The 26,419-nt window shown below is 46.4% G+C and overlaps 1 long non-coding RNA gene across 1 annotated transcript; it reads right to left on the minus strand.

Moving 5' to 3' along the window:
• Positions 1 to 988: 988 nt before the first annotated feature.
• On the minus strand, positions 989 to 5,730 carry LOC140633452 (uncharacterized). Its single transcript, XR_012031069.1, has 3 exons — positions 5,701 to 5,730; positions 2,544 to 2,697; positions 989 to 2,083 (listed from the first exon to the last, which is right to left on the minus strand). It is a non-coding gene; the product is annotated as an uncharacterized lncRNA (long non-coding RNA).
• Between the last annotated feature and the right edge of the window lie 20,689 nt (positions 5,731 to 26,419).

The raw sequence follows: 26,419 nt of genomic DNA on the forward strand, positions 1-26,419 counted from the left end.
TATAACTAGTGGTTATAAACGTCTCTTTTTTAATAGATTGTATTCTTTTTAAAAAAAAAAAAAGATTGTATTCATTTATTTGAGACAGAAAAAGAGAGACAGAAAGCACAAGCAGGGGGGAGGGTCAAAGGCAGAGGGAGGATCAGACTCCCTTCTGAGCAGGGAGCCTGACATGGGGCTTCATCCCAGGACCCTGAGATCATGACCTGAGCCGAAGGCAGACATTTCATGAACTGAACCACCCAGGTGCCCCAATAGATTGTATATCTTAGAGCACTTTTAGATTCACAACAAAATTGAGAGGAAGGTACAGAGATTTCCCAAACACCCCCCCCCAACCCACATGAACATAGCTTCCCCGTTATCAATACCTCACCAGAGTGGTACACTTGTTACAACTGATGAACCTACACTGTCACATCATTATCATCATCCATAGTCCATATTTGATTTTAAAGTCCAGTCCTGGTGTTGCCTATTCTAGGGATTTGTATAAATATATTGTGACATGTGTCCACCATTGTGATATCATATAGAGCACATATGATCTATTTTAACCTTATGTATTTCATGTTTGAGTCAAGTCATGTTCACTATACTATTTACCCGTTGTTGCAGGAGCTTTTGATACATATATAGAGAGAAAGGGAATATACAAATAAGCATAAGGTATGTAGTGGTTTGATTGATGGATTTTAAAATTGTTAACAGGACAATTAAACCCAGTGATTTGATTGGATTCATTTTCTCATCTGTAAAATGGGGAACAATGATAGCTTCTTATTCCCAGGACTACAACTGGGATTGAAAGTCAACACATGAGTGGTATTTGGAAGAAGCCTCTGCAGAAAGTTACAAATGCTAGTGATTATTATAAAGGGGGGAGTTAAGAGAGGAGAGCAATGCTTACTGATTCATAGTTTCATTTGACAAATATTTCTTGAGTAATTACTGGCAGGAACTACATTGAAGGCCTGGAATTAAAACATAAACACATGAATTCCTAAAACTTCACTGTTTATTGGGGTAAAATTACATATAAACAGTTCATTTCAGTATATGGTGCAAGGCAATTAATAAAGTATCTTTCAAGTGCTCTCGATATACAGAGAAAGAATCCATTTTTAACCCATGTGACAGTAAATTTGTGTCCCTGAAGAAGAATGAACAGTTAATCATGTTCTGTAGATGGAATCCAGTATCAGAAACATCCAGATAGAAATTGTCATTGTTCTTTGGGCTGCTAGAGCAAAATTCCACAGACTTGGTGGCTTATAAACAACATACATTTATTACTTACTGTCTGCAGACTAGAAGTCCAAGATCAAGTGCCAGCAAATTCCATGTCTGGTGAGGCTTTCCTGGTTCATACATGGCATCTTCTCGCTGTGTCCTCACATGATGGGAGGATGAGTAGGCTCTCTGGGGTCTCTTTTTAAGAACATTAATCCCTTCATGGGGGCTTCAAGATCGTGACCTTATCACTGCCCAAAGTCTACATCTTGTAAGACCATCCTTTTGTGAGATAGCTTTCAACACATGAATTTTGAGAGGACACAAATGTTCAGTCCATAGCAGAAAGGCATATGAAGCAAGAGTCAAGGTGACCTATGTGGCTGCTGTGGGTTTTTGAAGCAGAAATAAGATGTACAGATGCCTGGAACTGGATCTGACTGCCCCATGGGAAGAGAAGGTGGCCTGCCAATCAGGCAATGCTTCCATGGCACCACATGGATACGTTTGTCTGAGGCCAAGCAAAGATGGCACAAGTCATGTGTAATGGGGTGAGAGTCCAATGAACCCCAAAGTTCTGGGTCCTATAGATCCACAGACTATGAAATGCCTCTGCCCTTCTTTATTTAAAAATGGTATTCTAGACTCCTTTTTACAGGATTTGAGCTCCATCTCTGCATTGGGTTTAACCTCTGAAGTCAAGGTGAATAGCACTACAGGGTGGTGCTGTTCTTGAGGACTGTACCCAAATCAGAACCTGGGAGATGTGAGAGCATCCCCTGCAGAAGCCCAGACTGCACCATTCCGTGAGAAGGTACCTCTTATCTCAGAAACCAGCCTCTTTCAATTCCTAAATGCAATGATGTAAAAGGAAAAGTGTGAGACCAAATAAGATGCAGCCTATGTGCCCACTGCAGGCTTCAGGACTTCTATGAACAGAGATTATACCGAGGGCCCACACTTGTCCGAGAGCTATAGGGCTGCCTCAAGGGCTTTAAAAAGTTTCACACACCAAACATTCTTACAGCGGCCATGAGCTATTCCAAGGTATGTGCACTCCCTCGGGGCTCTCCTGCTTGGAACGATAGCCAACATTAGAGCAGTCACCTGAGGTTCTCATACTGTGTCAGTGGGTCCAGCCTTTAGGATCCAAGTTGTAATGGTCTCATGCTCTAAGCAAGAGAGTTCTGATATTTTTCACATGGAAACAGACATAGGAAATGTTAACAGTTAGCTAGCCCATGGAATAATAGGGTGCTGCTGCTCCCAGCCACAGGCTCACGAGTTGGGGTACCAAAACCTCCACGCACCTGTGGCCCACCCACCACTACCAGCTCAACTGGTTGTGTGGTTTTGATCTCTACAGCAGACCCACAAAGAGTTCTGATCCTCTTTATCCTCTTTTGATTTATCCTAGTGTGTTTTTGCATTTTAAGCATTTTCACAAGACTTCTTGGACCGTTTCTGAAAGAAAAAGCAATATACAAAAAGAACAAAAATTAAACAAATAGCTCCAACCTAGAATTCACTTACAAATATCAAAAAGATATTTTGATATCTATCCCAAAATGGGTCTGGGGGAAATAGGGCAGAGAATGAACTGTTCCCCTCCAGTGTTCTGGGTCCTCGGTGATAGGAGAAAGAAAACATCGGCTGCTCTGTTGAGGCCATTTTGTTTGGTAGCTTTCTGCCTCTCCCCCACCCCCATTTTATTAGTGAAGAAATGTATCCGAAGCACAAACCACCGTCTGTTCAGAATATGATAAGTTGAGCCACTGAAGCATCACCATGTGCTAATGAGCTACAGGCAGCCAAGGAGCTGGGGACATACTGGCACGATGTCTGTCCTGCTGTGGGTGAGACACGGGGCAGCAACAGGCAGCAGCAAAGGCCCACGGAGACCACGGGCACTCTAAGGAGACAGCTTCGCTTGCTTGATTTTTGACAAAGCCTGAGCGTGGCTTCTGAAGAGAAGGGGTTGTTCAACTAGGCAGGCAGGAGAACAGGATACCTTCTTTCCTTTGTTTTGTCAGGACACCTGCATGTCACAGCGGGCACCAGAGGCCCACCTAGGGGCTGTCGCATTTGGACTGTTCAGGGAGCTAAACACTACGCAGTTCAGACAATGTCCCTCTGAACTACAGACACTTAGGATTCCCACCACAGGCTTCTGCAGAGGTTAGGTTGACGTTCTAAAATCTCGCCAACAACACTTTTTGTTTTGTTTTGTTGGCGAGTCCATTATTTTAGGAATCCTATTTCACTTCAGTGTGAAGTGGAGGTTGTTATTTATTAAGCTTTGTATAATTTTGGGGGTTTGTTTTTTCTCCTTAGCATAGAGTACAAAGAAGTTTGTCTTTCTTTGTGGTTTTTTTCCCCTTTGTGTAATGCAAATGTAAATAGGTAAAAAAAAAAAAAAATCAAAGATGAATCCAAGCGACTGAGAGATCTGTGGGTCCTCATTACTCCTCATGTCACTTCACTCCTGAAGGCATCCGACACCCAGCAGGGCCATCCTGACGAGAGGTAAGGGGACACAAGGCAAAATGACATACAAGGCTGCCCCGAGTGAGTCCATGAGTTAGTGAGGACTACACAGCCCACATAGTTTGAATTTCTCAGTCAATTGCCTGGTCAGTGTCCTACTATGGATGATACATTAGGCAAAATCGTTAGTATTGCACAGACTGAGCGTTTCTCTCTATTTTTGGAATGTCTGCAGAGATGTGAAGTTACAGCAAAGCAGACATGAGGAAGAGGAGGGAGTTCATCAGGAGAGTCAGAGAGAATGGTGGGCACATACACTTGTGTAGACACAACTATGTGTAAGGGGGCTGGACAACCATTGGCTCCCTCCAGAAACAATGAAGGACCGAGAGTTCTCACTTTCAGTTGTGTCGTTAATGAGTCTTCAAATTCAAAAGAAGAGTATGCATTTTGCAACTTTAAAAAATGTGTAAACCTGCAAATTAAGATTTCAAAACACCCCATCATGATAAAGGTGACTGTTGGGTCTAGACAAGTAGTATGTGGATTTTTACATTGGTCGGAGTCTTTATAAAGGAACCCAGGATCTCGAAGTGTAGACTACTTCAAACTAGGCCGTGTGCAGGTGGAGAAGCTGAATGTGGTGCACTGCACATTAATTGGTGCAAAATCTGGGTATGTATTTTGAGAACTTCTTGGGCATGGCCAGTGGTATTTTCCATCCTGGATCAGTAACATACATGTTTTTAAGTTATACCCTCCTGTCTGGGGCATGAAACACCCATCAGCAGAAGCTGGCCAACACCATTACCCAGGATTTTCCAATCCCACTACAGCTGGGCCTTTCTGACCAAGGCCCACTTTCACTGTCTGGTGATGTGCTCTCCCTTCTGCCTCCATTATAAGGTCTCTTTATAGTGAGTGAAGGCTTCCTCTCTGAACATTCCTTCAGGAATGAGAGGGAAATCTTGGAGAACGAGGAAAGAGAAAGAAGGAGCAGAGCCTTGCTAAGGTGGTTTAAGGAGCCCCAACTCTTTTGTAAGTAAGGGGAATAAATGCCTCTCAGAACTGTCTCCAAGATGAGCAACCCAACAAAACAAGAAAGCAAATGAAGTTGCAGGCCTGCAGCTTGTTCCCAGGGGCGGGAGGAACGCATGAGTCGATTCCTGAAAATATAGGTGGTGAAGAGGGTATCAGCCAATTGAAGAGACTCAGCCAAGCCCAGTGCAGGGAGTACTGTCCCAGCTTCAAAGACTGGTGAGGGGACTACTATTACACTATGTTACCTGAGCAAGACTAGAAATGGTGCATCAGATGCCACATTGGATGAAGTTGAGGAGGGGCAGGTGGTAAGAAGCATTGAGAATTCCCACAGACCCGCCACTAGAGGTTCCCAGGGCGACTGGTTCAGTGCTTATTCTGGAACCTGGCCAAACCTCGACCAAACAGTAGAATAATATGTCCATGGAGAAGGAAGGGACGTCCTCATCTGCCTGACCTAGACAGAGCTATAGCCCATCTCCAGTCCATATTCAGTCCAGCCCAATAGGAGGAATGGCCGAGGGAACTCCCAGGGCGCTGAGCCCCTGACCTGCTGCTGTACTATGTCAACATTCTCTTCAGATCCCACTAATAAGCAGATCACAGCTCTGTACAGAATTAGGCCACAGGATTTTCTTCCACGTAACTGACATTCTGCTGGAAATGGCTAGGAGCAGCACTTCCCAAACTGGACTGATAAACCTCATGATGCAAATAAACTATGCACCTTGGACACTGCAGAGGAGTTGCCACTGTTCCTGGCGCATCAGCCGTATTGTAAGTATCCTTAAAAAGATACGCATTGAGTTACTCTAGTAGTAAATCCAAGATGCGCTTGGATCCGTACCACTCTCCAGCAGGAGCAAGTACTGAAATTGTTGATACCTCTTAAAGTGACGGGGAAAATGGGAATGGCCTACCCATGGACAGCTTATCTACCTTAAGCTTCTGCAAAAGAGGAAGTTTGTGCATTTGTTTGTTTTTCCCCACAGCAGTACGCGCTACGCACGCATAGACCAGAGGGCAGCTGCGGAGAGAGCATCGCAAACAGAGCTGATGTGGATTGTGGAGGGATTGCTCGTGTCATTCTTGGTAATCTGAGATGGGATGGACCTGAGAATATTTGGGGAGACAACTGTCCACATGAGAAGCTGACTAGCTTTGGAAGTGTGTAGGATGCACGCCTGCTCTCCCTGTCCGTGGAATGCAGCTCCCTCCCTCACTGTATAGATATAATTAAGGCAAAGTGATAGGGTGGCCACCCTCAGGGCAGCAGAGGAAAAGGAACTACAGGTGGAGTTTGTGCAGTTGGGATGGGAAACCCCTACTCTCTCCCACCTGGGTGCAAAGGACAGAAGCAAGAGAGGTCTGTAGTAATAGTATTTCTCAAAACAAAAACAAAATCAAAGAGCCTGAGGATGATATTACCTCAAAACAGAGTCAAGCTGTGACCAGGCCATCAAAGATAGGAACAGCATCAGCCATTTCCCCACCCCATCCCCCACCCCACATCCCAATCCCAGGTCCCTTTGTTTACACTGGGATTCTTGTATAGGAATGAGTATAAACCTTTGATGTGAGGGACTGTGTCTTCCATTCCAGGAAGCTTGGTGTCCCAGATGTCTGGGAACAGCCATCAACCAACCAGCATCCATCCAGGAACCAGCTTTCATGGGGAAGGGTCTGGACAACATTTTGTGCGACTAACAGCTTTGAGGTCTGTAAGATGTCTCGTGTGAAGTGAGCTGGTGTGGAGTAGAAACTGGGGTCTCTCTTCAGATACTTTAAGAGACGTCAGAGGGAAGATGAGGCTGGCTGATACTTTAAGTCACCAAAGGAAAGATCTAGAAACAAGGGGACAGAAGTTACTTGGAAGCAGACTACCACTCAACATAAAAGAGAACTTTAGACCCTAAAAGTTCCACCAACGTTTTGTGAGCGCTGAGCTGTACGTCTCTGTATATCCCCAAACTGAAAATGAGTAACTCCTTTGCAGATCCCATCCCCAAGCAGCAGGATTTGCTCAAAAGTCTATCAAAGAAGAAGAGTTGTGTTTGCATGACAGGTAAGCACTTTGGAAATGCATGAAAGTCTGGTTAAAAAAAATTAAATAATTTGTTGTCAGAAAACCAGAACATTAAGTGAATCCAATTGGCCTTATCACTGTTACATAATACCAGATGATTAAGGAAAGATGGCTAGATCCCTTGAGTTACAACTTTTAAACCTGATGGAGCTTACTGTGGAATTAATGAACCTGGCACTTCTGATTTCTGCTACAAGGCTCAGCCGTCCACACAGCAACATGACACATTCCGGTTGACTGACCATCTGGTTGTTCCTGGTGGGCTACAGGGGCCAGCGTGGCCTGTTGGGATGAGGCTCCGACTTACCAGGCTCTGCTCAGTGGGGGCACGAGGCGAGCGGCCTCACACCCCGGACTCGACAAGGATTCTCGGCAATCAGACAGCAAGTAAGCAAATGTGCCGCCAGTCGGGTTTCTGTTCTGAGAGGAGCCTGATGGAATTAGTGCACGGTACTGAGCCAGATATTCCTAATTTTCAAAGAAATCTTGTTAGGAAAAATAGGTTCTTAAAACATCATCGAAACTGAAAGCCAATGACATCTTAGACCAATACTGACTTTTCTAAATATCTGCTGTGTCAGTTTTCATGAGGGGGAGGCTCCAAGGCCGAGCCCTGGTCATGAACGCTGGGTGGCTAAGCGACCAGAACCGTCTCTAACCAATACTCATGGGTACACCAACCTCGCATCGCCCAGGTCCATCGATGCTTGATACAAACACAAAGTAGGTGGTGATGCTTGTGTCGTGTTCCCTGCTTTTAGTCCCTGCTTTTAGTCCCTGCTTTTAGTCTGTCTCAGGACTCTGCTGAGTTTTCTCTGAACCAAGGGCTGCTGACACGGGAGGGAGCCAGAGAGGGAGACGAGGGAGTGTCTCCGTGTTGGGGAGGCACAAGGCTTTGAAGGCCAGGCCTGGAGGAGAGGAAGAGCGGGGGAGAGGCCGAGGAGCACCCCGGCTCTAGCATTGGCTGCCTGCCCTCTCCCGGGCCAGGGAATATGGGTCTGCATTCGCTTCCCCGTGAGACCTGGCACTAGGTAAGTAGATCTCCTGGGGACGACGTGCAATCAGGGAACTGTAACAGCTGGCTGCTTTTACCCTACCCGCCCCTTAGAATCCTCAGAACAAGCGAGTTAGAAAGCATCTAAGAGGTGGTAAAGTTTCAGAAGGAAATACGTGGAAAGGATTAGAGAGTAAAGTGAGGAGTTTCAAACGTGGATCTGTTATTGGCTGAGGAACAGCTTTCTTCTCTGAGTGATTTAGGGGTATTTCTGCTGCTCTGCTCTTACCCGATTTATTTTTTTTTTTTTTTACGGGAACAGATAGGTACATCTGATGGCCACATGCCATTCATTTGGGGGCACTGCTTAGAAATTGTCATCATTTAAGATTTCTGTTAATTGATTTCTTTTTTTTTTTTTTTTTTTTTGATTTATTTATTTTGGGCAGCCTGGGTGGCTCAGCAGTTTAGCACCGCCTCCAGCCCCGGGCCTGATCCTGGAGACCCGGGATCAAGTCCCAGGTCGGGCTTCTTGCATGGAGCCTGCTTCTCCCTCTGCCTGTGTCTCTGCCTCTCTCTCTGTCTCTCTCTCTCATAAATAAATAAACAAACAAACAAATAAATAAATAAAATCTTAAAAAATAAAAATAAAATAAATAAATAAATTTATTTATTTTGTCAATTGATTTCTATAACAATCGTATAAACTAGAAGATGCCAATCATTTGCATTGATGCTGTGTGTCCTGCTTGTATAAATTATTAGTACCTGCTGCACATTTGCATTCATGGCATATGTTGTACTTAGGTGTGCTATTGGCTCTTGGTTTTCCTCTGGAACAAATTGCTAGTCTATCCCCCACACATCTTCTGAGTCTTTCCCTATAACTGCCCCCAAGTAGTCAGAATATCTGAATTCGGTATATCAATTGGCTCACGTGCTGTGGTGAAGAAATCATTTGTGTTTGGAAAAAAAGAAAACATTGTCCGCAAGGAAAAAGTAAAAATATAAATTAGGGAAAACATACATTTTGCCGGCCTGTTCTGGTAACACACTCGTACATGCAAAGAAACTGCACCTCGGTGAGAAGAATAAGCCAAGTAAGTAATTCAGGAAAACAAAATGTTCAAGTGAAGAACCCAAAGAAAAACAAATTCTAAGTGTATAATTGTATTTGGACGTAAATGATCTCAGAATGTCAGAAGTAACAGCATAGAACTTCTTTTGAATGGTAGGAAAACCAAACCCCAAGAACCCCGATGTGAGGTGAGAGATCCTTGTCTCAGTCCTTCTAAAGGGAAACCATATGGAACCGCCAAAGTGTGGAAAAAACCCAGAATGGCTCACATTATCTTATCAGTCACACTGTCCTCAAGAGTTTTTTTTTTTCTTAGAATATATTTTTTTAAGTTTTGGGGGTTCCTGACTGGCTCAGTTGGAAGAATATGTGACTCTTGAGCTCCTGGTTGTAAGTTCAAGCCCCACATTGGGTGTAGAGATTACATAAATAAATAAAACTTTAAAAAATCATTTTATTTACCTTCCATTAACTCAGACTCTAGGACTGATGAGGTTACTGTTATGCCAAGGCGAGGGGAATAGACCAACCCACCTCGTGTTCCAAAATTGACGGCTGCTTAATTTATTTTGCATTTATTTGTAGCTCTCTTATCTGCCTACCTTAGGGCACAAATGGTCTGAGAAGGGGAAATAAAATAATTCGCTTTTTTGCTTCCATTTATAATTTATGCCCCAACTGCTCCTCAGATGGGTTTGAAGCCCAACGGTCCTGGTTAGTTGACCAGCTGGGAACTAAATTATTAAAACAATCCTTTGAAAATTAAAAAGACGCTTTCATATTCACTCCTCTTTTTTTTTCCCATGACTCGCTCATTTTTCGTGTTTTTCATGACATTTCAAATTTTGATCTAAATAACAGCAATAACTATCTTCAGATTCCCAAAATATTATAAACCAACAGTTATCTCATGTGACATTATGCCAGACGCAGATGACAGAGGCTGCACATGGCGCATCTTCCCCCAGGCGGGGAGGCGGCACGTCTGCGAGGGGCCTACAAGTCTCTGTGAAGCCAAGTGCGAGGAAGAGATGGATGGTGATGAACTTCGGTCCGGGGTGTTGGAGGACAGACTCATTCTGAGGACACTCAGGGTTGGTGGGAGCTGGAGTCGTAGAGATAGCCCTGCTTTAAAGGATAAATATATAAATGTAGGGCTTGCGGTTTTCCCAGATGCTCCCAGTTTACATCAGCTCACACCTGGGGACAGCTAGGAAAAAGAAAGGATCCTCAAGACTGGATAGAGCAAAGTTTGATCACAAAGGTAAAAAAAAAGGGCAGCTCGGAAAAGGATCAGGAGTCACGATGGAGTAAAAACAAGAAAATTCGCATCCTCCTTCTTTGACTTTGAAACATTCGTCTCACCCCAGGGAAATCAGAAATTTCTTAGAAATGAGCTCCACGGGGGCTGCGACGTGGAAAATTATCTTTAACCACAAATAAATCCATGGGAGACACAACTCCGTTTCTCAAGTATGTGGAAACCATTGATGCAAAATGCATTTGACTCATCGTTGGAAGGGAAGTTTTATTTAGCCGCGAAGCTGGGATGGTATTTTTAGAAAGAGTAAAGTTCAGGGAATTTTTAAAGTGTGGAATGCCTGCAGCAGATGACGGTTGGGGGGTGGGGTGCAGGAGTGACCGCCCTCCCCCTGCTGCCCCGCATTCCTGCACAGCAGCACTGAGGCCTGGGCTGCCTCGGGGGTCGGGGTCGGGGGACTCCCCCGGAGCAGCCGTGCCTGAAGCAGCCTTCTCTCAGTTTCTCCAGTGAGACCCGGCTCCCTGGAGAACACCATGTCAGAATTTCAGGACTGGGGAGGACCTGACTGGCCCATGGGTGCACCCCCCCACCCTATCCCAACGTAACCCTGAGGAGCGAGGCCCAGGGTTCTGGAAGCTTCCAACATCCCCACCAGCCAGGCTCCCCTGGGCACCACTGCCTTCACTTATCACCAGAGGATGTCACGCTGGAGGCCCCGAGGGAGGGGGATGCTCTCACCGCCTCCAGAGAAGGAGCACTCTGGGTGGAGCCGGGCTGTGCTGCCTGGCCGCCTGCGGCCTTCAGGGGAAGGGAGCAAGCACTGCACCCCCCCCCCCCCCCGGGGGAGAACCAGAGGTGCCAAACCTCCACCTTCCAGGAACGCGCCCGCCCTCCTGCCGTTGCCCTGAGGCTTCTGCAGCCTCTAGACCTGCTGGGACTCAGACTCCATGGGCAGGTGCGCCCTTCACCCGGCACCTCCCGACAGGTGGCCCGCGGCCGCGTCCTGAGCCCACCACGCCGGCCAGAGCACGGACAGGGACCAAGACACGGCCCACGTGCGGCAAATCCATCCTTCTCCCTCTAAAAGGAAAACCCTGCATCATCCTGATTCAACAGAACCTTATAAAGCCCAGGAGTCGTGATGGATTTGAACACTTGACCTTTCTCATCGGTGTTCCGCTCTGCGCGCTGACCTTTCCAGGCCTGGTTCTCGTAAGGGCCGTAGAATCCAGGCCCCAGGGAAACCAACAGGCCACAAAGTTACGTGATTGACTTTCAAACCCTCTCTGAGGGGCCCCTGGGTGGCTCCGTGGCTGAGCGTCTGCCTTCGGTTCAGGGCGTGACCCCGGGGTCCCAGGATCGAGTCCCACGTCAGGCCCCCCACAGGGAGCCTGCTTCTCCCTCTGCCTGGGTCTCTGCCTCTCTCTCTGTGTCTCTCAAGAATAAATAGATAAAATCTTAAAAATAAATAAGTAAAAAATAAAACCCTCTCTGAGCCGAGTGGATCAGATATTTTGGCATCCTTTTTTCTCATTTCCCCCCATTCCTTTTTAATCATTTCCCACACTGGATGGAAAGCGTTTTTGTCACACAGCTAAGATACGAGCATGTCTCTGTCCTTCGGACCCATCTGGCTGTCAGAGACTCAGACAGATATCTTGATCATTAGGAGGGACTAAAGGATGCCTGAGGATACATGGGACTTTGCCCGGTCAAGCAGCTATAAAACACGGAGTGGGGAATTCCCGATTTCCTAGCATGAATAACAACACAGCGTGTTTGCTGACACACCCCCTCCAGCCCACCCCTCCGCCTCCACGTGGAATTCGGAGCTGGCACTTAGGGCCGAGCACTGGTCAAGCGCAGAAAGGAGACGCAGCCCCCATCTTCGGCTCTCCGATGGTGTACCAGCCACACGCTTTAGAAGTTCCCTTCAGAATTCAGATTTTTGGAAATTCAGACAAAGACACATTTTGGTTTCGTTTCTGAAATATTAACTCGGGGGGGCAAAAGAAATCACTCTCAACGAAAAAAAAAAAACCACATTGTACTGCTCTGTGCTTCCTAATCTGCCTCCTTAGTGGGGACTTTCTTGTTTTCTTTTTTATGTCTCCACCCCTGGGATAAGGAAGCATTACATACAGCACAGAGGGCTCAGTATGTAAACAGGCAGCTTGAAACATGCATCCAACCTATGGGACCAGCTTCTAGATCATGCCAGGACCTCCCTGAGATATACCCTGCCCCCCCCAGCCCATTCTCGGGGGGTCTCATCAAGGATCCACATTCAATCCCTGGGAGGTCTACAATCTTGATGAGAGGTGTCATTTAACTCGACGCATGCGAGAGAGTGGGTCGGGGTCTCCCCTGGTAGCAACTTTAACTTGTGACAAAGCAGGAGGGGATGTGGAGGCCTCGGGGATCCAGACGCCTCCTCTTCTCTCACTGCTCCTTTGGCGCTAGGGTACCGTGCGGTGGCTCAGGCTGCTCCGAGAATGATCAACCACCGTGTGTGTACTTCAATCCCAGACCTACTTCGTCCACGTTCCAGATAGTGTATCAACCCCCCTGCTGGGCGTTGCCACCTGCACGGTCCGGTGGTGCGTCCAAATGGGCAAGTCCAACACGAAGCTGGCGCTTCTCTCCTGCCAAACGGTTCGTCGTTCAGCCTTCCTGGTGTCACCGATGGCAGTTCCATTCTTCCCATTGCTTGGGACAGAAATCTGCAGTTAACTTGGTCTTGCCCTCCTGCTGCACATCCGCAGCACCAAGGAACCCTGTCAGATGCTCGGGTCCGACCACTCTTCCCTGTCATTACAACACAGGTGTGAGCAATTCGAGCCTCTCACCTGGATTATGCAACAGCCTCGTAGCTGGTCTTGGTGCTTCCATCCGTGCTCCATTAGGGTTTATTCTTGACACAGCAACCAGGGTCAGCTTTAAGTGCCAAATAGCAGCATCTCTGGACTCAGTAGCTCCCTACTTCACTCCGAGCCGGAGTCATGTCCCGCGGACAAACACCCACCGGCACTGGCTGCCCTATTCCCCTCGTGTACTCTGCTTGGTCTATTGGAGTTTACTCTGCTCCAGCCCCCGTGCATCCTGGCCAAGCGTCGTCCTCCCCAAGATACCATCCTGCCCGGCCCCACTCCCGCTCCTGCGCCACCCCACCCTGACTTCCGTCCCTCCCCACACTGCACTCATCACCCTGTGACAAAGTGGAGCTGCCCAGTATGAGCTTCTGTTTAATGAACACCTGCCACCACCAGAGTGTCGTTGCCACACAAGAGGACACCTTTGTTTTTCTCGTTTACTATATCTCAAGTGCCAGCAAGAGTGCCTTGCACACAGTAGGCGTACATTTAATATTTGTTGAATGAATGCACATCTCCATGTGATCATGAGGGCCTGGAAGGATGCAAATAATTCTATCTCCACACACAAACACATATACCTCCTAACAGAGCCCACTCTTGTGTTTCCATCTCCCACTGGGAAACACGGTTCAACATTCTCGTGATGATTAACCCACTTGACTCATCGATCCAAGCCTTATCTCCCCTGTTAGACTGTGACCAGCTGAAGTACAGACAATCCTCACATTTTCCTTCCTTGAAATCTCCCCATCCTTAAATATAGTAATGATTTTGGGGGAAAAAAAAAGTCTTAATGACAAGGAATTTTTCTTCAAGTCCAAAACCTAAGGTTGGAGGTAGTAAGTATCCCCACATTCTAGTGTATCTTCTGGAACATTCCAAAGAGAATGCTACAGAGCTCCCAGAACCATTTCCTCTCTATCAGATTAACCTGTAGGTGACTTGACCTTCCATATTCTACAACCCATAACCCATCTAACCTACAAATCCTATAAAAATGGGAACTAGAACGCATTTTTCTTGAGTTGAGGATTTTTCTTGGGCCAGTCTTGGCTCCTTAGAAGTGTTGTAGTGAATGAGTTGTCAAAGGCCCCAAGACAAGGCCTGGGCTCTAAGAGAACTGCTCCTAGAGACTGGGGTGCCTGGCAATCCAAGCCCTCACTGAGCAGTTGTGAACAGCAGAAGTCTTCCCCATGTGGTTTCTGCATGGAACTTGGGAGGAGATTCTGAAAATTCCATGTAGACCCAAGTACCCTCCTCTTTACTGAAATGGGAAGCTGACAGGGTGAGAAGAGAGCCAACGATGGGCAGTCCACATGTCCATGTGCCTCCTCCACTCTCAACATTTGGTATGGAAACAAGCGTCAAAGGGACATTACTCAGAGGTGGCCTTGAGTGATAGCCTGCTTCCCTGATGAGTCTTCTTATATGTGGCAGAGTTTTTTAAAGGGAGGACGAGAGTGGGATATTTTTCTAATTCACACAAAATACTCCTGCTATTTGATTTGGTCCTTTCTAGTCTTAGATGATTAAAACAAATGGCACAGAGAAGAAGGAAATTGTATCTGGGAGACTGTGTTTCAAAGTCAATGGGAAACATGACAAATTTCTATTTGTGGATAATAGACCAGCATCCTCTTTATTTTTATCCATTTCCCCGGGGCACTGAGGTGTGATTCTTTGAAGCACAGTGTCACCTCCATGACATGATATTTCACAGAAAGGATGCTTTAGCACTGATCAATCTATACTCAAGCCATTGTGTAAGTAACATATCCACAAGTTTTGTGCTTGAGGAAATGGGTCTTTTTCAACAAAATACTATTTGTAGGACATCTTGTGTAGACCCAAAGTGCCTAATATAAACACTGAGGAAAAATAAACATAGCTCAGACACAAAGAAATCACACATGATGAGTTGTAATTAATTAGAAGATTAACTGCATAGATGAGACCATATTCTCTTTAATTTTATGGTTTCATAGATAAATGCCATGTCCAGAATAGCTCCAAAAGCCTAACAGGATACAGGAATATCTATTCTCTCCCAAGGACATTTTTAATGAGAAAATGAAGAAGTAATTCATCTTAAAAATAATAACCTTATTGGGTGCACCCCATTGAATTATTAGAAGGAAGCTCATTTTGAGTTGATTTTAATGATTTCTCCTTCACTGTTTCATCCATAACAGACAGAACTTTTGACTCTGTCCCTGACTTAGAGTAGAATTTTCAAGAGAAAGCGAATTTTGCAGCCACTTGGTTCATTTACCTTCTGCTAACAGTTAGCTTGGTCTTCTGAAATGTGCAGAGCTGGGTATGCTGGGTAGGGCTCTTGTCCAGAGTCAGGGCCTGCTGTGGGCTTCTCACTGTCTTTACTAATTCCAGCCTCTGTCATTGACTAGCTTGTGAACTTGGCCTCAGTTTCCTCATTAGTTAGATGAAAGAGGTCAGTTAGATTGTCTCCGATATGTAGAATCTCTAAGACTCACAAAGATCCTAGTAATGGACAAAAATCCCCTAGCATCATGGAAAGTGTCTGATCCAACGAAAATTACAAAATTATTTGTGGAACGTATTTCCATTTGGCAATCCATTATGTAACCAATGTTTCATGCATTTTTCAATGGCTCAAACATCGTATTATTTTTTAAATTTTAAAAATATATTTTTATTTATTTATTTGAGAGAGAGAGAACACACAGGAAGAGTTGAAGAGGGAGAGGGAGAAGCAGGCACCCTACAGACCAGGGAACTCAATGCAGGGTTCGATCCAGGGACCTGGGATCATGACCTGGGCCAAAGGCAGATGCATAACTGACTGAACCACCTTGGGCCCTTTATTTTTTTATTTTTCATCTATGAGAAAGTACCTGCTGTAATCGCACTATGTGCAGCCTAAGTGGTCACCCACAGAGGTCCTGCAATGCAACCTTACTGGTCAACTCAGTTCCTGGATGGTTTAGAAAGCCCTCTCTGTCCACTCTCACCATCTCTGTTCATTTATCTTATAAAATCAGTGATGCACAGATCCTTTGGCATTTAATATGACAATCAGTCCTTTGCAACCTTAACCTCTGTTTTATGCAGCTACTGGTATTGTGTATGTTTGCATGTTCTGTACTCCATCTTCCTATGTAGTCTGTTAGACGGAGTGGGGTGTTTTTATTTACCAGGTAGCATTTGCTTCAAGGCTCAGGGGAACTCAAGTGTTGGAATGGATGGTAAAGTGGTAGACCCGGGACCCTGAATGTAACATATGCCAGCAATGTTAGAGATTGCCAAGGAAGATGAGCCTTTCAGTGGAAGGAGCCTCTGTGGGACTTGGCATTGATCTGCCATGGTAAATTTTCCATGATTCACAATCTGGTTTTCACCCATATTGACCCCCAAATTTATCAAGAATGGTGACTTACACAGCATGTTAAAGAGTTCTAGGGCCACTTGTCGAGGCCCATGAATACATCTCAGAAAGAGAAACACAATCAGATGACTTAGAGGGATGCATTAGGTTAGACCAATCGCAGGTTAACCAATCGCAGGTTAGAGCTACACTGATTGCGACCACGTGATACACCAGGGTTTTTGCATAAATGCTTTCTGCAGGAGTTTTACACAGATAGCACTCAAGATAGGAGATCTGATAAAGGTATATCTCCAACACTGAGGCTCAGGTTTTCTCTGTTACTCCTCACTAGATCCTTTATCAAAACCATCAGGAGAAAATGAAGGTAGAAATAGTACTTGTGAGGATGTAATAAAGCTGAGGTGTTTTCATGTGCATTATTTCACTCAATACCATAAGGAAGTAGGGTTTCTCCATTGTAGAAATGAGATAACCCTCTCAAAATGGCACAGTTAGTAAGTGGGTTAATATATGGATTAATGAATGCAAAACTGTCGGAGTTCCAGATGTAGTCAAAGTGGGCCATGCAAAGATCATTAACAGAAATAATGCAGTCATTATATCAACTTAAAATGCAAATAGAAACTGGTAATGAGAGGCACCTATTAACTTCTGTCAAGGAGAATAACTCTTGAGCTAAGAGAGAATATCTCAAAAAGGAAAATCCTAAAACAAGCCGTCAGAAATGTGTATTTTATGTCTGCAGACACCGTGGAGCTGGAGATAGTCTAAGCTGAATCCCTTCTATTTTGTGCCCAGCCTGAAACTACAATCCCATCCTTTACCTGGACATCGGCTAGGAAACAGAGGAACCACATGGAGCCCGGCCCTGACATTTACGACATTGATGGAATAAATCACATCAGACAAACTTGATGTCTTTTCCTGGTGGAATTATAAAATTCTAGAAATGGAGATGACAGTAGATGCCACCTATGTTTATTTTAGTAAAATACTGGATATCATATTTTCATGACACCTTCCTTTAAAAAGAAATTCCAAATGGTTTGGAAATAATGACTGTCATCTATGTTTTGAAGGTAGCTATGGTGTTGTAAATAAAAGGGAATACTGAATAATCCAATGGAACCCAGTCTCTCCCAGGTGGTGAGAGCCAAGGAGGACGAGAGGGTTGGACCAGAGAATGCCTGATACATTGGGAAAGACGGAGGGATAAGAAAACACAGGTGGTTTGGGACAACGATTTTAAACATAACGAAAAGAAAAAAAACTTTAGAAATAATCTTAAAAGAGAATCAGAGGTAATTCACTGGATGAGTCCAGACCCAAAGGTTCCAGAAGGTGCCTGCCAAGTTAGAAGCACAGTGAAAGTGCACGAGCATAGCAGACTGCTGGATTCTAGCGTCCTGACCATGAGCCCCGTGACCTCTTGCTAGAGAGTCTCCCTGGTGAGGGTCAGGGGGGCGCTCGCCGTGGAGCCGCTGGTGCTGGGCATCTGTCTACAGAGCTGTGACTCCACCTGACATGCCTCCAGAATCCCCAGCCTGGTCCCTGGACCCATATGACCATAGTATTATAAACAGGCAGGTTGTTCCTTTTCAAGATTTTCACCATTACTTTTATTTCCTCCATGCCTATTCAATACTATTTTTCTCTTTCTACTATATATATATATATATTATATATTTTTTAGAAGGTCAAGAAATTTTTTCTGGCAAAGTTTTTCAAATGATTCACTTATAAAAATATCTACATTTTTGTACTTTTGGTTATGTTACCAGTAATGGGCTTCTCCTGAGAAACATAGTCCAGATAAATAGGTACATGGGTAGATAGATAGATAGATGATAGATTAGAGAGATGGAGGTTGATTGATTGATTGACTGATTATGAGATATTGGCTCCTGTGATTATGGAGGCTGAGTCCCGTGATCTGCTGTCTGCCAGCTGGAGATCCAGAGAGCCCGTGATATAATGCAGTCTGGACTCTGCGACCCCAAGAACCAGGGAAGCCAATATTGTAATATGCAGTCTGAGGGCAGGAGAAGAGATGTCCCAGCTCCTTTGTGAGGCAGGAAAAAAGGAACGAGATCCTCCTTCTTCTGCCTTTTGTTCTCTTCAGGCCATTGGTAGATTGGATGACACCCACACCCACCCACCCTTGGGAAAGGCCACCCACTTTGCTGGGTTCAACGGATTCAAATGCTCATATCTCATCTGAAAACACCCCCAGAGACACGCCTAGAAGGAATGCTTCATCTGAGCGCTCTGCGGCAGGTCAAACTCACACGTTAAATTAATCGTTGTAGCTACTTAACCTCAATATCTCTGTCTTCATCCTTTGAAATCAGTGGCGAAAGATTTAACATCCAAAGACCACCCAACCCTTCCTCCCAGGTATATTAAAGGATAGATGGAGTCACACACATTTAAATCTGAAAGAATTCTCAGGATCACAGGCTAAGGGATTTAGAATTTCCTCAGCTGTGCCTTTGCTTTTGGTCAAATGCAGTCAATGTGCTTGGAATCTGACGTCAAAGGGGGCCTTGTATAAACAACCACACGTTCAATGGGACGCCGGCTAGGTTGACAAGGGCTCACCGAGGACCAAAGTCTCTATGTCTCTTGTCATAGTCCAGAGGCAGGCAGGCTCCGGGGGCTGTGGGCAGCTCTGTTCCTTGAGGTCATCCAAGGGCCCAGGTACCTTCTCTCTTGTTGCTCACATCCTCCAGAATGATTGTTTCTGGTCTGCGGAGATGAAGCTGGCCCCAGTCCGCGAGATGAGAGAAGGGAGGGCTGGTGGAAACCAGCACAGGTCTGGGATCGCGCTCCTTTACCTGGAAAGTGGTCACGGGCCCCTCCTTAGCTGTACCTTCTTGACTCCCAAGGAGCAGGGGACGAAGGGGAGAGGTGGAGCCTGCTGCTATAAGGAAAAGGCAAGAAGGTGTGGAGTGACAATCAGAGCCTTTCCACATTCAGCACCCACATGCAAAAGCCTGGTAGCACGAGATTAAGGTGACGTGGTAGGGACCAGCTGGAAACAAGGATAAAGTAGCCACTGGAAAGAAATCCTTGTTTTGTTTTTGGATAAAATACAGGAAAGATATTGCCAGTAGAAGCCAACAGGAGAACAGACATCCAGGCCGCAGACCCTTCTCCCTCAATGTTGGGCAAATGTGTCCCTTGCTCTCCAGCTGCAGACATCATAGGCCACGTGTCGAGGTCCATGAAACACATCTGCAGCTTCCCCTGGTCTCTACATGTCCAGGCTTCTCCCGCACACGACCTACTCCCCGTCTCGACACCCATCACCTGCTGAGGCCACCAGAGGCTGTAAACATCCTCGTGTCGCCCTGTGCCCCGCTCGCTGGCCTCCGCCACCTGGCCTCACACAGGCCCCTTGCCGGGTCTCATCCCTTTGGAGACGTGCCCACGATCGCCCCTGTGACCACCAGGGCTCCTGATCCTTTTATCCTTGGATAGAAAAACACTTTTCACGGCAATGCTTCTGTACTTGCTGTCTGTGTTTGAAGTCCTTTTCCTGTTAAGGACCCCACAGCAGATGCGTCCCTACGGGAGGCAAGCACGACAAAGCCTTGGCCCTCAGCGCCTGCCCTGTGGCCCATGGCTGTGGCTCAGTCGCCAGCGAATGACGCACAGACAGCTGTCTTCAGGGCGCTTTTGACCCTACGCTCCCGGGGTAACAAAGGAGTAGTGGCAGGTCGCTGTGAAGCGCCGCAGCGGCAAAACTGGCAGCTCTCAGAAACGGTCACTCCTTATGGGTCCCAAACAATCCATATGTATGTTTAGGGACAGAAACCCTTCATGACCGTCGGTGAGCCAGCCTTAACGTGATGACTTGGCAACACGGGAAAGATAAAAGTCGCTGCCCAGACCTTTCATGTCGGTTGGCTACTGCACCAGCCCAGGCAGGACGACATCCGCTCCTTTCACGGGGCCAGGTTGGCTGATGGGCGGCCTCTCGGGGCAGAGGACACAGAGCCTGCTGGCGGCTGGCGGAGCAGCGGTGCCCCCTCCCGCCCCGCTCTGTCACCCTGTCTCGTCATATGTGCTCCGTGGTCCAAATGCAGCTTTCGTCTTCCACTCTTGCCCTTCCCAGAGCAGTTTGTTCCTCCCCCTCTGACATCTTATTAATATTTGCTCTTGGGAAAACGGGGACCGTGATCGAATTTTTAACTGTGCTTGATCGGATGCACATGCCACCTCTGCAGGATCCGCCCCTCAAGAGTCATCCCATCTCGTGGAACCCACACCGTGGCCCCAGGTTGGCAAACATTCAGCTCCCCGGGAGTGAGGAGCTGAGTAGCTTTCTAAACAGTGATGGTGACAACGAAGTGTGTAACTCAATGGTTGTATTCGGACAAGACGAGACTCGATGACCCACAGCGAGTCTGTGACAGCCCTGAAGCAGCCAGAAAGGCGCAGCCAGGTGGGCAGGGGTTCTAAGAGCGACAGAAGTACATCAAGAGGAAAGATTGAGACCCAGGGTAGCCACGGGGGTGCCGTGTCCACGCTCGATGCCAGGGACTCTCGCTTCCATTCCGTCAAGGAGCTTCCAGGCCAAGGGGACACTACAGGTCCCGGTCTGCCGGGGTTCCTGGGGACGCATCAAGGGGACAAAGCCTCAAAGAGGGTCTGATCTCCACGGGCGCACATGCTTTCACAGGGGCCAGCGAGGCAGTGGCCTGGCAAGGAACAGTCATCTCTTTCTAGCTCTTTGTTTGCATTTTAACTGGCAACGCATGTTAGAACAAGGGCACCTTGAGAGTGCCTCGAAATATCACATTTGTGGGTATTTGTTCACTTGGCGCAGAGGTGCAGCACAGTTCTTGCAGACCAGTGCAGGATGTTTTTTACCTTAGCTTTTATTTATTTATTTTACATTTTTTTTTAATTTAAGTTCAAGTTGCCCACATAGAGTATAACCCCCAGTTCTCATCCCATCACGTGCCCTCCTCAGTGCCCGTCACCCAGTATTTATTTATTTATTTATTTATTTATTTATTTATTTATTATAGACACACACACAGAGAGAGAGAGAGAGAGGCAGAGACACAGGAGGAGGGAGAAGCAGGCTCCATGCCAGGAGCCCGACATGGGACTCGATCCCGGGACTCCAGGATCACGCCCTGGGCCAAAGGCAGGCGCTAAACCACTGAGCCACCCAGGGATCCCCACCCAGTTTTTTAAATGTACCTTTCCCTGGGGTTCCCCAGGATCTGGAGCAACAGGAAATAGTGCTTTTGCTTCACTAATTTTTTCTTTGTTTGTTTCTAAAGTGCAGTGACCTCATATAATTTCACTCACTTGAAATACAGGCTCTGACTCCAGTTCTGGCAAAGCACAACCAGCTTAGGTTAAATTCACATATTATAATGGCTCATGCTGCTACCTTGACCCGCAGTCACAGCCCCCTAGCCCCTGCCCGGCTCCCCACATTTGCCTTGGTGCTGCTTTCCCTTGGGCAGGAATCCCATCAGCAGTGGGGCCTCCTCCACGGATATTCCCCCCACCACCACCCTGTTTCCCCTCACTTGCTCTTCCCACAGCTTCTCTCCTCTGAGTGACCTTAAGCTCCAGGTACTGCACTTAACACCTCTCAGCATGCTCAAGATGTGCATGTCTGTCTCCTCCAAAAATCCGTGGCTTGCTCCTCTTTATGCTCTTCGCACCGGGCACAGCAATGTAGGGGACGTGCGATGTGCCCATAAACACGTGAGCAGAAACGAGGAACTGTGCGTGACACACGCTAGTTATTTGGCCAAAGAGGCTGCAGATGAAGGAGCCCTCCTGCGACTGTGTGTAAACTCAAGCCTGCAGCTCACAGCCTGGGAATCACTGATCAGAATGGGCTTAGGAAAAAAATAAGAGGTGACACATTAATTCCTGTGGGCCCCACAAAGCTGAGCTGGTTCTGAGGACATCTCTGCTGATTCCGCAAGACAAAGCCTCCGGAGATGGACTCTGGACAAGAGCTCCGTTGAGTCTTTAGCAAGATGCCCTCCCCCCGCCTGGCAATGTCAGCGCAGAACTCAGAAATCCTACGGATCTCCTTACATGAGGAAACTGGCTTGCTGCTGAGTAGTCTGGGAGCCTCCATACAAGTCAGACTCTAGGCCCATAACGTAGATGTCACGGTCTAGTGATAGGAAGGCGCGTTACGTATTTTATTTAATCTTTGCACCAACCCTATGAGGCAGGTGTTACTGCAATCCCTACTCTACATATGTGAACACTGAGACTCAGAGGGCCTGAGGAGCTTCACCTGGTGTCCATCCTTCTCCAAAGCCTACCAGTATTGCCAGGGAAAGCACCCAGACCCGTGGAAGCTTCCAGCGTTGCCTCATCGCTGCTCCAAAGGCCTCACACTGCATCTCCCATCGAGGCATTCGCGCTCAGCAGCATCTCAGCTGTGACACCTGCTCTGACTGTCATATTCATCCACTGGTGTCCTTGACACAGTGGGAAGGCGACTGGCCTGGAAAACAGCCCAGTTTTTGTTCTGTTTTGTTTTGTTTTGTTTTGTTTTGTTTTTCTTTTAAATATTTTATTTATTTACTCATGAGACACAGAGAGAGAGAGAGGCAGAGACAGAGGCAGAGGGAGAAGCAGGCTCAATGCAGGGAGCCTGACGTGGGACTCCATCTCAGATCCCAGGCTCAACCGCTGAGCCACCTGGACACCCCAACAGCCCACATTGACGTCGCGCCTCAGCTGCAAGCTGGGGATAGGAGCATGGGTGTGTCTCCTAATCTTGCTTCCTAAAACAGAGGAGATTGACTGAGCATCATCCCCATGTAAGAGCAAACAGTCTACTCTTTTTCTTTCTTTCTTTCTTTCTTTCTTTCTTTCTTTCTTTCTTTCTTTCTTTCTTTCTTTCTCTTTCTTTCTTCTTTCTTCCTTTTCTTCCTGAGTAATTAACAATAATGATTGAATTGTTTTTGCCATTTCTTCTTATTTTATGGGAGCTTAATTTTGGAGAAAATTAAAACTCAAACACTAAAGAGACGCCCAATGCTGACTACGTGGAACACGGACAAGAAGCCTTTCCTGGCTATCTTGTGTTGGTGGCCTGAGGCCCGGAACGTACGCAGCGTGCCTCCTCGGAAGGTCTGGGACAGAAAATCACGTGGTCTCCACTGGCTCATGGTGGATGCTCAGGCTAGAAGAAGGATCTTGAGATGTGCACAATGCTGGTCATTTTCCAGGTAACGGCCTGGAAATTGTCACAGAAGAGACTTTTGACATCACCTTCCCTGGAGCTTTCGCTAAAGGAACATGCCATCCTTGAGAGTTTTCCATCATTAAATGAGAACCTGTGGCCTCTTTCCCCGCTACACCTATTCACAGGGGCCTTGGGTGCTGACCGCTGCATTGCCACCATCATTCTCTGAACCACATATTCCTCCAGAAGCATCCTCAGATTTTTGTATAATTAGGCAGCATTTCAGGTAAGTATAGCTTTAAACCTGTTGTGTGGTGTGGTGCCAGAGCAGAAGGTCAACAGGAACCGTTTTCATCATCAGCCACCTGAGCGGATCATGCCAGGGCCATGTGTGCCGCGGTAGCTTCTTGCACTGACTGCTTTGTTTTACACACTTGTGTTGGTTCCCTTCCATGTTCACCTTGTTAAGCTCTTGGTTTCTGGAGTCCGGCTGCCCCCAGGCAGGGACTGAGGGACGTGTAAACGCCAGTGCAGCTCAACACTGACCTCCAAGTTCTTTCCTTTCTCTGTCAGTATTCTGGGAAACGCTGCTGCCATCACCTACGCGATAGCCTGCTAATCTTTGAATTGGTCAAAAAGTCACTTATAAAGAGGAGCTGTTTCTTGTATAAAGGTTGGCACTCAGCAGAGCTGTTTTACAGGAAAACAGGGGGCCATTCGGACATCAGTGTGCCCAACCGGCATTAACTGTTCTTGACAATCCTGCCTCAATAACTGTTTTTTGTTTGGTTTGGTTTTGTTTTTTGTTTTTTGCCTAGTGCTGATGCCAGAGAAGCATAATGGGCTAAAGCAACCCAAGTGTGTCATCCTGCAGTTCTGGAGATCAGAGTAGGAACTGGGTCTCATGAGGCTAAAATCAAGCTATCCAGAAGGTGTCTTCCTTTCTGGAGGCTCCAGGAGAGAATCTGTTTCCTTTCCTTTCCAGCTTCTAGAAGTCACCTTTACTGCTGCTTTCGTGGCCCCTTCCATCAGCAAAGCCAGCAGAAATGTCAGACTGACTTCCTCTCATGATGGCATCTCTGTTGTTTCCTCCACGCCTAACACCCTCTTCCAATGGTAACGATCCTTGAGATCATATCAGGCCCACCGGGATAATCCAGGATAATCTCCCCATCTCAAAAGCTTTAACTTAATCATGACTATAAAGTTCCTTTGGCCAAGCAGAGTAACATATTCACAGGTTCTGGGGATTAAGATACAGACATCTTTGTGGGATCTTTTTTTTATTTTTTTCAGTTTACCAGAGTGTGGCCTCTGTTTAAGACAGGGAACTCAAGGGAATTCTGTTTAAGACAGGGAACTCAGGATCATCTTTGCTACTTTTCCTGCTTCTGTTCTTGCTAGGAACTGCAAGGAACTCCATCCTACTTTACGCATGTCTCATAATGCTAATAGCATATATTCTCTTTGTAGGGGACAAAGAGTTAATATTTCCTAGAACAGATGACATCTAGGAGAGGAGCAAGTGAGAATGAGTGGATGAAACCATGATGTGTGCATTCCAGATCACCGGAGCTAGACATCTTGGCAAGTAGGCCCTTGACTTTGTTCTAGTTGGTTCCCAGATGTCTGAGGGGACATATACACCAGATCACCATCCTCAATAAAGATGCTCAGACCCTGAACAAAGATGAGACTCTCTCCTTTCTTTTCTGAGTCCATCTGTACTGCTCTGTCTCCATCTTCAACCCTGCTTTCACCTCTTGCTGGCTCACATTTGAGTTCCATCCTTCTGAAGCCAAGGACCTTCTTGTCTGGTTCTATGGGACCCTGTGTGGGTCCTCAGCCCAACCTGTGGGCATCGTGTTTTCCAAGGATTCATGTCTCCCACATGCAGAATATATCACCATCCCCAGGCCCCTAAAGGCAGCCACCCTTTATAGCATCAGATCTAATTTCTCTCTCTCAGTCTAAAAGTCCCAAATCTCATCATCTAAATCAGGTCTGAAGTGAGGCTCTTGGCACAATCCACCCTGGGCCAAAGCTCCTCTCCATGTGAACCTGTGAAACTCATGAAACAGGTTATCTGCTTCTGAAATATAATGTTGAAACAGGCATGGAACAATAGTTATAGAGATTCACATTCAAAAAAAGTAGACAAGAAAGCAAAAAGGAGCCCCACCAGTCCCAAGCGATTCCAAAATCCAACTGGGCACACACCATTGGGAATCAAAGCCGGAGAACAATCCTCCTGCTGGGCTGGCTTTGAGTCATCCTTCCAAGAAACAACTAATCAACACCAAAGAACAGCATGTACAAACAGCTCTGTTAGGGTCAAGTCCAGGTTGGAAGAGTCCAAATTGGGGACACTCAGAAGATCCATCGTGGGGCAAAACCCCAGGTGTAGCATGGAGAGAATTCTGTGAAGGGCTCAGGCAGGAAAGCCTGGAAGTGTTTGAGTTCTATCCTCTTGAGATCTGGTGGCAGACAGGGCAACATTTCTTACAAAACACAGACAAATATCTATGTAAAAATTAATCTTTCAGAGTTTGATACTTCCATAAAAGTGAAAAAGTCTTCTTCCAGACATCAAAGAATACATTACACTCATCTAAAAGAAAATTAAGCTCCTGTCTGTTCTGAGTTAATAGCTCAGCCAAATGAATCATGTTTCCTAGGTTTACCCTGGTTTTGAATATTGGGCCTCACATAAGTCATGACAGAAGAATATTAGTCTCCCATTTGTACCCAGAAAAACAGGTGCAGAAACAGGAGAATATGCATTAGAGCCAAAGTGGAAATGCAACTTA

This window comes from Canis lupus, chromosome 5, assembly GCF_048164855.1.
Source record: "Canis lupus baileyi chromosome 5, mCanLup2.hap1, whole genome shotgun sequence".
In the NCBI taxonomy this organism is placed as follows: domain Eukaryota; kingdom Metazoa; phylum Chordata; class Mammalia; order Carnivora; family Canidae; genus Canis; species Canis lupus.